This window comes from Corylus avellana, chromosome ca7 (assembly GCF_901000735.1).
Source record: "Corylus avellana chromosome ca7, CavTom2PMs-1.0".
In the NCBI taxonomy this organism is placed as follows: domain Eukaryota; kingdom Viridiplantae; phylum Streptophyta; class Magnoliopsida; order Fagales; family Betulaceae; genus Corylus; species Corylus avellana.
The window spans coordinates 15,825,968-15,838,577 of record NC_081547.1 but is presented as its reverse complement, the minus strand read 5'-3'; positions in this window follow the sequence as shown (position 1 = coordinate 15,838,577).

The following is a 12,610-nucleotide window of genomic DNA, read 5'->3' as shown; positions in this document are numbered from 1 at the left end:
TCGATATCGACCTACCAGAATATTCTCACAAAACATCTTATTGCTGTAACTCCTCTGGCAGCAACCCCCTTGGAACCTCCTGGAGCTGCTCCTACTACTGCTATCCCGATGGGGTCAACATCACCGGTCCATTCGGACCCCAACATTCAACATCTCTTAATAGACCCATTCTCAGATAGCTTGGTAAGGATGGAGCCGAAAAAGAATGGATCGCGGGCTGAGGTGGAAGAAGTGAGGCCTCAGGTCTTGTCCCCGATAGTCGAGGAGCGGCCTGTGGTTCAGACTTCGGTGGCTGAGGCCGCGTCTCGGGCCCCGACCCCGATTCCCGAGGCTGAGGCTGGTACTGGTTCTGAGTCTGCCTCTCACTATTCCTTGGTGAAACCTCATAACGTCGAATGGACTATGGAGAAGCTCCTGTCTCGGTTCGGTGGACAATTATTAGGAACCCATTTCAAGCTTTGGTGGAGCTGGTTCCCCAAAACAGCTTGATAGGTGAACGAGACATCTCTACTAGGGGTATGGCAGAGTCAATGTTATTCAATCAGTTGTGTGTAAGTATCACTCTTCATAGGGCTCTCTTTTTGCCTGAGTTGTATTCTGTTTGATTAACTTTGTTTGTTGCAGAGAGTTATGAAGTCAGTGGTTTTATACTGCTACTTCAGGAAATTTTTTCAGGAGTCCGCCTCAGAATCCGAGAGCCTCCAAAGCAGGCTCGCAGCCTCTGAAGTGAAGCCGAGAATGCAAAACTGAAGGATATGCTAGCTCAACATGACAAAGAACTACTCCTTCTTGGCCAACAGCAGTCGGCAACTCAAGCTGAGTTTGCACAAGCCTAATCCCGGGTTTCGGCTATCTTATAAGTTGCAGACCCTTCGTGCTGATCACTTGAAGCTCCAAGAGGATCATTCCATTGTAAAGGAAGATCTGCACCAACTCGAGGAGAAGCATGCAGAGGTTTTGGAGCAACTAAAGGCTTCTCAGGCGGAGGCTGCCGGCCAAAATACTAAACTTGAAGAGGTTATCAAAAGGCCAGGCAATTGCTGATGAGCGACTTAAATTTTTTCGGAGAAAGCTCGAAGAAAAGAAGCTACGAATCAAAGAAGCCGAGGCCCGATCTTCCAACTATTTGCAGCAACTATCGTATGCTTCCTGGACTCGGGATAGTGCCTGGGCGGATGGGATCATTCTTGGTTTCGAGACCTTTCGGTCTTGGGCTAAGGATCCTACTCGCACTATTGACCTCGACACGGTGAAACCAGAGACCATTCCTGTTTCTGGCAAGGCTTGAAAACAGCTTATCAGTCTAGGGTCAGATCTGATGCTGATGCCGAGGGGATCGACAGGTTTGCTCATCAGCTGTTCTCGGGTGACGAAGGAACAACTTCTGGACATGGTGCAGAGACCCCATCTGCTACCAAGGCTCCATCTGCAAACCCCAAGGAAGGCTAAACTTTTCCTTTTGACTTGTAATCAGTAGTTAGTACATTTGATTCTTTTGTAAATGACAAACTTGAGTCTTTAATGAGATGTTTTTTATTTATTTCTTGGAGTGAACTAGCAATATTTTCCGAACACCCATTTCCTTGAATGAATTAATGTTCTTAATAGATTACTTTTCTGAAGTTTTTTTAACCTTTTTCGAGCACACCCTTTTTTTTTAAGGATTTCTGCTCTTGACAGGCTACTCGTTTGACTTTCTTTGAACACACCTTTTTCGAAGGTTTTATGTTCTTTACAAGTCACTAGTTTAGCCCTCTTCAGACACACCTTGTTCGAAGGTTTTACTTCCTTTACAGGTTACTAGTTTTAACCTTCTTTGGGCACACCTTGTTTGAAGGTTTTACATCCTTTACAGGTTGTTGGTTTTAACGTTCTTCAGACACACCTCGTTCAAAGGTTTTACGTCCTTTACAGGTTTAGTCTCGGAAAAGTTCTAAATTTTCTTGATGGCCTCTTGACCGTCTACCCTGAGGGTAATTTGATTTACTTTGCTTTTGAAATACTAGAAAGGTGATCGAAACTTTAGGAGATTCTTTTTATTTAATCAAATAAAATGTAATGAAAATTACAAGGAAAATAAGAATCGAATGAGAGTAAAACAAGAATCACCTTACTAAAATAAGCTAGATAAAATACTTTTTGAGGTGCTTGGCATTCCATGGCCTAGGGAGTGCTTTTCCTTCCATGTCCTCAAGGTAATAAGCTCCTGCCCTCCTACACTCAATCACTTTGTAGGGTCCTTCCCAGTTTGGAGCTAATTTTCCTTCAATAGGGTCTTTGGTAGCAATGGTGGTCTTGCTGAAAACCAGGTCCCCGATCTTGAAACTTTTGTGCTTGACTCCTTTATTAAAATACCGAGCTACTTTATCCTGGTATGCCGACATGGTTACTTGGGTCTGGTCCCGCTTCTCTTGTAGTAGGTCTAAATGAAGTTTGAGCCCTTCAACATTAGTCTCGGGATGGAAGGTCTCAACTCGGCAGCTTCCCTACCCTATCTTGGCTGGTATGATCGCCTCGGTCCCAAAAGCCAAGGCGTATGGGGTCTCCTCAGTGAATATTCTTTTAGTTGTTCGGTATGTCCACAAGACTTCTGGAAGATCATCTGCCCAATCTCCCTTCCGATCTCCAAGTTTCTTCTTCAGAATTTTGAAAATTGTCTTGTTAGTGGCTTCTACTTGCCCATTTGTCTGGGATGAGCTGGAGATGAGTAGTAATTTCTTACATGAAGCTTTGCACACCATTTTCGGAATGATTTGCAGTCAAATTGCTTCCCATTATCAGTTATAAACGCATGTGGAATACCATAGCGGCATACGACGTTCTTCCACAAGAACCGTTCAATGCTTTTGGCTGTAATATTCACTAGGGCTTCTACTTCTGCCCATTTAATGAAATAATCCACTGCTACAACCGCGAACCGCACACCCTCCTTTCCCCGAGGTAGTGGCCCTACTATATCCACCCCCCATTGTGATAAAGGCCATGGCAAGGAAATTGAACTCAGATCTTATAGGGGTTGTTTTGTAATGTTGGCGAAGTGTTGGCATTTCCCACAATTTCTGACAATTTGTACCGAGTCTCGACTCATATTTGGCCAGTAGAAACCGGCTCTGATTGCTTTATGCGGCAATACTCTTGCTCCCGAGTGACTACCACAGATAACTTCATAGATCTCGCGGAGGACATAATTGCCTTCTTCCTTGGAGATACACTTGAGGGGTGGTAGCATGAAGCCTCATTTGTACAGAATCCCATTAATGACGGTAAATCTGGCAGCTCTAGTTCTGACTTACGTTGCTGACTTCTTATCTAACGGGAGAATTCCCTGTTTCAAATATTCCTTTATGCTCCTCTGCCATTCCGGTACAGTCTCGGTATTCGAGACCGAGACTGTCTCGGCTACGGCAGGTCTTGTTAAAGTCTGGATTGGTTCTTCAGGCTTTTCAATGTCGCTAGCTACTGCCGATGCCCTTCGGGCTAGCTGGTCAGCTCTTTCATTCTCTTCCCCTGGGATCTTTATAATACAGAATTTCTTGAATGCATTCTGTAAATTTTGTACTTTTGATAAGTGTTGCTTCATTTTACCTTCTCTGGCTTCAAATTCTCCTCGGATGTGTCGGACGATCACCTGTGAATCGCTCCGTAATTCAACAAACCCAGCTCCCATCTCTCGGGCTAAACCGAGTCCTACTAGGACTGCTTCATACTCGGCTTCATTGTTGGTGGTCTTGAACTCCAACCTCACGGAGTTGCATAACTCTTCTCCATCCGGGGTGATTAACACAACACTGGCTCAACCATTTTTTCTTGTGGAAGATCCATCCATGTAGACTACCCATGTTTCGTCTTTCTGCCACTCTAAGGTAACAGGTAGATTGGTGAATTTTGCCAAGAAATCGGCCAATACCTGCCTTTTGATAGCGTTCTTTAGGAAGAATTCAATATCAAATTCTCCGAGCTCGATTGCCCAGTTAGCTAATCTGCCAGACAGATCTAGCTTCCTAAGCATTTTCTTCAATGGATACTTGGTCAAGACTCTTATAGTATGAGCTTGGAAATACGGACGGAGCTTCCTAGAGGCAATTGTCAGTGCGAATGCCAACTTCTCCATCTAAGGGTACCGCTCTTCTGCTCCCCTCAATGCTCGGCTAACAAAATTAACTGGCTTTTGAGTGCCGTCTTCTTCTCGGATAAAAGCACCACTATCAGCTGTTGGGGAGACAGCTAAGTATAAATACAATGCTTCCTCACACTCTTCGGACCATTCAATTGATCAAAAGCCTCCTCACACTCTTCGGACCATTCAAATGCTCTTTTCAGGATTTTGAAAAATGGTAGGCACTTGTTAATTGACCGAGAGATGAACCGGTTCAACGCTGCAATCGTACCTGTCAATTACTGAAGTTGCTTCGTATTCTTAGGTGATTGCATATCCAAGACTGCTTGGATCTTCTCAGGATTAGCTTCTATTCCTCGGTTTGACACCATGTAACCGAGAAACTTACCCGAGGCCACTCCAAATGCACACTTCGCGGGATTCAAATTCATCCTGTAATGCTTCAGTGTTCTAAACGTCTCATGCAGGTCATTTACATGGCCTTCCGGTAACACACTTTTCACCAACATGTCATCAACATATACCTCCATGTTACGCCCGATCTGGTCTCGGAACATCTTATTAACCAGTCTCTGATACGTTGCTCCCACGTTCTTCAGACCAAAAGGCATAACCTTATAGCAGTACAAGCCTCGATCAGTGATAAACGCGGTCTTCTCTCGATATTCTGGATGCATATAGATCTGGTTGTAACTAGAAAAGGAGTCCATAAAGCTTAGTAGGCCATATCCAGCTGTTGATTCTACTAACGCATCAATGCGTGGCAGAGGAAAGCTGTCTTCTGGGCATACTTTGTTGAGGTCCGTAAAGTCCACACACATCCTCAACTTTCCATTGGATTTTTTAACCAGCACCACATTGGCCAACCAGTCGGGATAATGTACCTCCTCTATAAACCGAGCCTTGAGCAATTTCTCTACTTCCTCAGCGATGGCCATATTCTGCTCGGGTGCAAACTTCCTTCGCTTCTGCCTCACTGGCTTCATGCTTGGGTCCACATTGAGTTGGTGGAGAATGTCATCGGGACTGATTCCCGGCATATCTTCATGAGTCCTTGCAAATACTTCCATGTTACCTTGAAGAAAGGTTACGAGAGCGTCTCGAATTCCCGAGGCGAGCTGTGTCCCTATCTTCACTACTTTTCCATCTCCTAGCTCCACGTCTTCTAAAGTCTCGGTAGGTTCCCCTTTTAGAGGATCTTTGCTTCGGCTACCGACAACGCTGACCATTAATGGAGCATGATCAGCTTTCTTGAGGGAAATGTTATAATATTTCCTAGCCGCGATTTAATCTCCTCTCACCTCTCCAACTCCTCCTTCAATAGGAAACTTCATCATCAGATGGTAAGTTGAAGTAACAGCCTTCAGCTTGTTGAGGGATAGTCGACCAATGATTGCATTATAAGCAGATGATCAATCGATCACCAAAAAGTCCACCATGGTTGTTGACTGCCTAGGGGCTATCCCCACGGTAACTGGGAGGGAGATGAGCCCCATTGTCTGCACTTGTTCTCCAGCAAACCCTATCAGCGGCGAATCAAACGATTGGATCCTGTCTCGGTCAACACCCATCTGTTTGAAGACCGGCCAGTATAATATATCAGCCAAGCTACCATTATCCACCAAGACTCAGTGGATTCTATGGTTGGCTACCGTTAGCGTCACTACCAACGCATCGTCGTGGGAAAATTTTACCCCCTAGCATCTTCATCAGAGAAGGATATAGTCATCACCTCCTTCTTCACAATTTTTGCAAGTCTCCCTATCGACAAAACTTCATCATCCACCTTCGTTCTTCTTTCGTAAGCTTTTCTAGATGAACTAGAACTTCCTCCGCCAGCTATTCCTCCCGAGATGGTGTGGATCTCCCTGACAACATCTTGATGCTGAGGCGGATGGGCGTCTTGGTCCCGTCTCGGTCCTGCTTGTTGGTTGTGTATCGGTTCGACATACCGATCTTCCCTCGGCCTTACTTCTCGGTTTCTGGGAGTTTCTCGGTTCCCTTCAAGAAGCGGGAACTCCTCATTCCTTCCTCGATTCCTCTCGTTTGCCAAGAATTTCACCAACTTCCCATTTCTGACGTGATTCTCAATCTCTTGCCGCAAGGTTATGCATTCCTCGGTTAAGTGACCGTGGTCACGGTGATACTCGTAGTATTTCTAGGGGTCACGCCTCTTAGGATCGCCTTTCAATTTGCTTGGCCATTTGAAGGCAGGATCCTTCCTTATCTCCATGAATACCTCAGTCATGCTAGTATTCAATGGAGTGAACTTCGAGCTCTGCAATTTATGAGGGTCCATCCTTGGGTACGATGAGACCACCTTCTCTGACTTCTTCACATTCTTCTCTTCTTTCTTTCCAACACTAGCCAGTGCTACCTTCACAATACCACTCTTGGCTTCGAGTTCTTCCCTTTGCGACTTCATGAGAGCTTTGACAGTCTCTTCTTGATTAATGTACTCATCAGCCTTCTTCATGAATTGACTGACAGTCACTAACTTAGTACTTTTCGACAGCTCGGCCATCAATGGTCCATCTGCCCTTACTCCGTGCATCAAAGCATCAAGTACTGTCTCCTCATCCGGATTTTCAATCATCAACTTCTCCTGGTTGAATCTGAGCATGAATTCTGTTAACGACTCCTCCTTCCCTGGACAAGGGACAGCAAATAAGCCAGATTCTTCTTCCTCTTTCGGGTAGCCAAGAATTGACTTAGGAAAAGACGCCCGAGAGTTTTGAAATCATCTATTGAATTGGCTGGGAGTTTTCCGAACCAATCTTTAGCTACTCCAACCAAAGTTAAGGGAAAAGCCCTACATGAAATTTCATATGGGGTACCATGGAGGATGAAATGTGCACGAAGACTCTCCATATGGTCCGTGGGATCCCCAGTGCCATCATAGGTATTAACTCGGGGCATCTTGAATTTGTCAGGGAGGGGGAAATTCATGACCCGAGGAATGAAAGGCAGATTCGTGTTCTCCATAAGTTCCCCTGCATTGGACTGATCTCTGCCATTGGCTATCAGGAGAACCACCTCTTCGTATTTTTTCTTAAGATCCTGCAAATCAACATTAACGTTACTCTCGCTATGCCGTTCAGTAAGGCGATCCTCCTGGCAGGGAGACTGCTCCGGTCGAGATCTAGTATGACGAGTCCTCTTAGGATTCGCCTGCTAACTGTCTTCTACATTCTGGACAGTTGTGTGATGGCTGGCTTGAACTGAGCTTGGATCATCCTCGTGATCAGAACCTCGAGGCCTCTTCCCCCTGCGAATTTCAGCGCGTCTCTCCTTCTCGCGCCTATCTTCGTGTCTTTTAGTCCTTCTCTCTTCCCGCTCTTGATCCCTTCAGCTATTTCGGCCTTCAGCAATCGTGAGCCTAGTGGCGAGATCTTCATTCTGCCTCTGCAAAGCCTTCATAGATTCAGTCATCTGCTTCATAAACCCAGCTAGGTCAGGGGGTACTCCAGTAGCCGCACGAGGTATGTCAAGTTGAGGCATCGATTAAGAGTGAGAGTGTGTAGTCACCATATCGGAATGATAAGAATTGATCAAATGAAAAGGAAGTATGGTTCCCACAGACGGCGCCAAACTGTTGATACACAGTTTTTCGAGGTGGTGATGTGGCATGCCTGGATGTGGTGCTGCCCCAACTAGGGGTGGGCAGATTAACCGGTTGCCGATTACCGGCCGTATACCGGTTTCGACCGAACCGATATTAACCATAACCAATATACCGATATCCTTATCGGTTAAAATTTTTATACCGGTATGCTTATCAGTTTGGTTCGTTCCAGTCCGGTTAGAAATTTCATATCGATTAACCGTTTAATCGATATAAACCTTTAAGTAGGGATGCCAAAACGATGTAATTTTGGGATTATATATATACCTATGTAACCTTATCTTAATTTGGGATTTGGTAGGTTTGACTCTTTTTTTTTAGTGATGGCATTGGATGGAATTTCTTTGCCTTTGGTGAAAGCATTTTTCATTAACTAGTTTTATTAGTCTAATTAGCATTTATTATGTTAATTAGTCCATTTGCTTTGGAAAAATGTATTTTATAATATATATATAAAAAATAAAAAAATAAAAAAAGTTGTGGTGGATCAATATAAAACAGCTTCAATTTTTAGCCCAAAAAAAAAATATTTGGGTCCCAACAAAAAGTATTTGGACCCTAAAACAACTCATTTTTAATAAGTTATTTTAGCCCAACAAAAAGTATTTGGGCTCTCAAAAGTCAAAAAAACTCATTTTTGACCCAACAAAATAGCCCACTGTTAAATTGGTTAACCGGTTTAACCGAACCGTTTAACCGTGTACCGTTATAACCGATAATTTCAGTTAAAACTCTTATTGGTTCGGTATCGGTTAATAAATCGTTTAACCGAAAATTATCGGTTAATAACCGATAAGAGCCAAAACTGGACCGTTTTGATCGATACCCAGGCCTAGCCCCAACAGCTTTGGTATTTAAAATGCCTTAGAGAAAGCAGAACAGAACACATTCGCTGAAGATGGGATTTCCGAGAAGGGAGAGATAGTTGGCTCAAAAGCAAATTTTCTAGGTAAGGATGGTTATGTGGATGAGACTGAATCAGTTTCAGAAGATTGCTCACTATGGTGTGTGAATTCATGTTTGATTCAATTGCCCACGAGCTCCAAGCTTTATCAAGAGCATCTTTAAACATTTTGAAGTTCTAGGGTTTTTTGGAGGTGAGCCAAAGAGGGCAAGATTTGGAGTTGGATCTGAATCTTGGGAAAGGGTTTATCCCAAGAGAGGCTAATGTATCTTTGGACTTTTTTCTTATGTTGGCTATGGCTGGAGAGTTATGCAGTTGGTTTCATTTTCATTTGTGTTTGATTTCTGCTGCCGAAGATTTTTGTTTTTTCAGGTTTTTGATCTGATTCTTTTGTAGATCAAAGGGAAGGAAAAAACACATCCACCACATGAATTTCTTTCTGGCCTCTCTCTGGCCTCTTCTCCTTACACAAAAACAAATAAGCCAGTCGAGATTCAGCAGAGTCATAAGGGACCCGGGTCTGGGCGTATTCCAGACCCCTCTCTCTTCTTTCCGGCACTGTTCCTTTTCTCCCTTGTTACATATATATTTCAAACTCAAACACACAAATAATAAACGGGAATTGAAGGTTTCAGAATGTTTGTATATATTCTGGAGAGAACAAATATTAATAATAAGTAATAACGATAAATAAGGTAGAAAGAAATGGGAACAGAGAGATTGAGATGAGAAGTAGCTTGGAAGGAAGTGAGACGCGGTGTTAGGAATCAGAACGCCGACACTCTCTCTCTCTCTAAAATTTTTTTAAAAAATTTTAGATTTAATTTTTAAATTAAGTTAATAAAAAAAAAATTAATATGCTGACGTGGCAAAACGATGTGTTTTGATTGGGACTAACGGGGTTAAAAAATTTTAACGGTAGGGATTTTATTGGTATTTCGATTGACCCAGGGAGTAAATTTTCGAAAAAAAAAAAAAAAAAAACTTAGGGACTACTTAATTTTGGCACGTTGACTTAGGGACTTATGATATATTTACCCTAAATCTTTTCATTACATTTCCTCCCAATTTAGTAATGTCTATCCATTCAACCCAATACACACTGTTTTGTTTATTGACATGCACTGTTTTGTGAAGTGATAATTTAGATTACATATGACACGTAGGATCAAAACACATCGTTATGTAATGTTACCGATTTAATTTTGAAAAATAGATTTTCAAATGTTTTAGAAGCACTCATTGTTTTCCTTAGTTTTTATAATATCGTGTTTCACTATGTTTGCGTGAAGTTGTCTAGAGCCTAGGGTGTAGTTTGTAACACGGTGACTTGAGAATAGAAGCCCAAGCATACATTTCGGCCTCTACCCGAACGTTCTCTTCCTATTCTGACCGAACGTTCGCCCCCGAGCTCGAACATTCGCTCCTTGGACAGAATGTTGCTACCTAGAATGTGTAGAAGTAGGGTTTTGTGACCTTTGAGCTAGACGTATTCGATTAGGACCTTATGTGTCTTTAGTAAATCATCTAGTACTGCATGTATATAACGATAGTCATGTTTCGTTATAGCAGGAATTCGGGATGTTAGAGGACTCAAGCGAGAGTACGAGGTAAGTAAATACTTACGACTTCTTTCCTTAAAACGTGTGATATGTTAGTTGACTTAGCATGCGTATGATATGAGCATACTTCAACTTGATTATTGTCTTAATTATTGATTAATAATATGCATCATATGACATGGTACACGGGTACGTGCGGTATAATAACCATTGCCTTACTATATATAATTTTATTTTTTACCCCATCGGTTTCGTTTTGTATCACAAATAGTACCTTAATAATGATTAAAGACAGAGATGGTACCTCCGTAAGCTAGAATCATAGCCAGGAACGCAAAGAATGCAGCCAATTTTGTAGGTCTTTTGGGCTTCTGATCTATTCTCTTAGGGGAATCATCTATAGAGTTGTCAATGAACTTTGGAAGTTGCAACAAGAGATTGCCGAGATAGGAATCCTTCTCAAACGTTGCAAATTGCCCAATTGCGCAAATTGTGCCAGAGATAAATGGATTGTATGAGATATTGAACTTGCTCAGCTCAGTTAAGGAGTCCAAGCTCACAGGGAACAGTTGTTCCAAGACAAATCCAGATTCTACAAGCATTTAATATCACCGATTTCCTTAGGAATTTCACCTGAGAAATTGTTCCTGGAGATGTCGAGGACTACAAGTGGCATTTGTCCAATTTAAGGAGGGAGTTTCCGGTAGAAATCATTGATACCCCAAATGCAAAATTGGGGTGGTTCAGCCACCCCCAAACTGGCCGGGGTGGCATTGAAAAAAAAAAAAAAAAATCTAAGTGTTTTTAACCATTTTAATTTTAATTTTAATTTTTAATTACGTATATGGACACGTGTCATGTTTTTAGGAGTGCTGATGTAGCTTTCCGTCAAATTTTGGACGGAAGTTAGACAGAGACGCTATCTCCGTCTTTAGCCATTATTGAGGTACCATCTGTGATACAAAACAAAACTGAATGGGCAAAAAATAAAGTTGTTAAATCACATGGGGCAAAAAAGTATTTAACCCTATATAATTGATTCTATGATCAAATGTGTACGGATGTGTTATATGGACCTTAGATCCAATAGTTGTTTTGTGACCGGCGCATTATGTTTGATTGGCAAGTTACTGTAAGACGTACATTATTAATAGTATGGACCACCTGAGGTCGGACTCAGTTGGGTTGCTAATTATGGACGATAGCGTACAATGGTCTGGGCATCGGCATTGTATACAGGTCCCTCGGGACAGCGCCAATCCTGCTGAAAATATATAATATTTCGGATAGATCATACATGATAGCTACGACCTATGAAAGCATTAATTGGCAAGTTACTGTAAGACGTACATTATTAATAGTATGGACCACCTGAGGTCGGACTCAGTTGGGTTGCTAATTATGGACGATAGCGTACAATGGTCTGGGCATCGGCATTGTATACAGGTCCCTCGGGACAGCGCCAATCCTGCTGAAAATATATAATATTTCGGATAGATCATACATGATAGCTACGACCTATGAAAGCATTAATTTTTCTGCATTAAAATTTTATAGGAATTACACCTATTCATTATCAAAATAAAATAAATAAAAATAATTAAAAAAAAAAAACTATACTTTTATAGTGTAATAACAAAGACAACACCTCATTGAATTTCTTACTCGAAAATTCACATTTTATTTCTGTTATTAATAACTGACTTATTTCATACTCAACTGCGAGATTTACTTACTATATCGTTAGACTTACGCAGTTATTACAAATTGTAGGAAACATTTTTTTGCGAAGAGGACAGTGGCACAATTGCCACATCATGTTGTTAAGATAACTCAGAGACCTACCTTGTGTAATCAGGTTTGACTAGATTATCTATATTTCGAATAGTAACTCATTGTCTTTGCTTGATGATAATACATGCTTATGTTATGATTTTAGGCTCCTCATATTTATTAATTTCACCTTCTTATGCATTTACTTTGATTGTGCTAGAGAGGGGCAGTTTCCCAGTTAGCTACTAGCTAGCTGAATTAGGATAATTGCCAATAATCCTACCAAACTAGTTGAGACTAGATTTGGAGGCGTTACAACGGATACGGATTATCATTGCATGATGCGAATGCAGATACAAATATCAAAAATCATTATTCGCATTTTGTGGATGCGAATATTACTAATAACAGCATTTGGATCCGCATTTTCACCCCTAGTCCAAGCCACTCTAGAGAAACTTTGGAGGTAGCTAAAGGGTCTGAACCACCCCCAAAGTATGTTGGGGCGTGGCTCTAACCACCCTTGGAGGAATTTTGCTATATGGGGGAAAAAATACACTTTACCTCCTTAAAGTTTAAGCCGATTTTCAATTCGACCCCTAATATTTTAATTTTTATAATGCACTTCA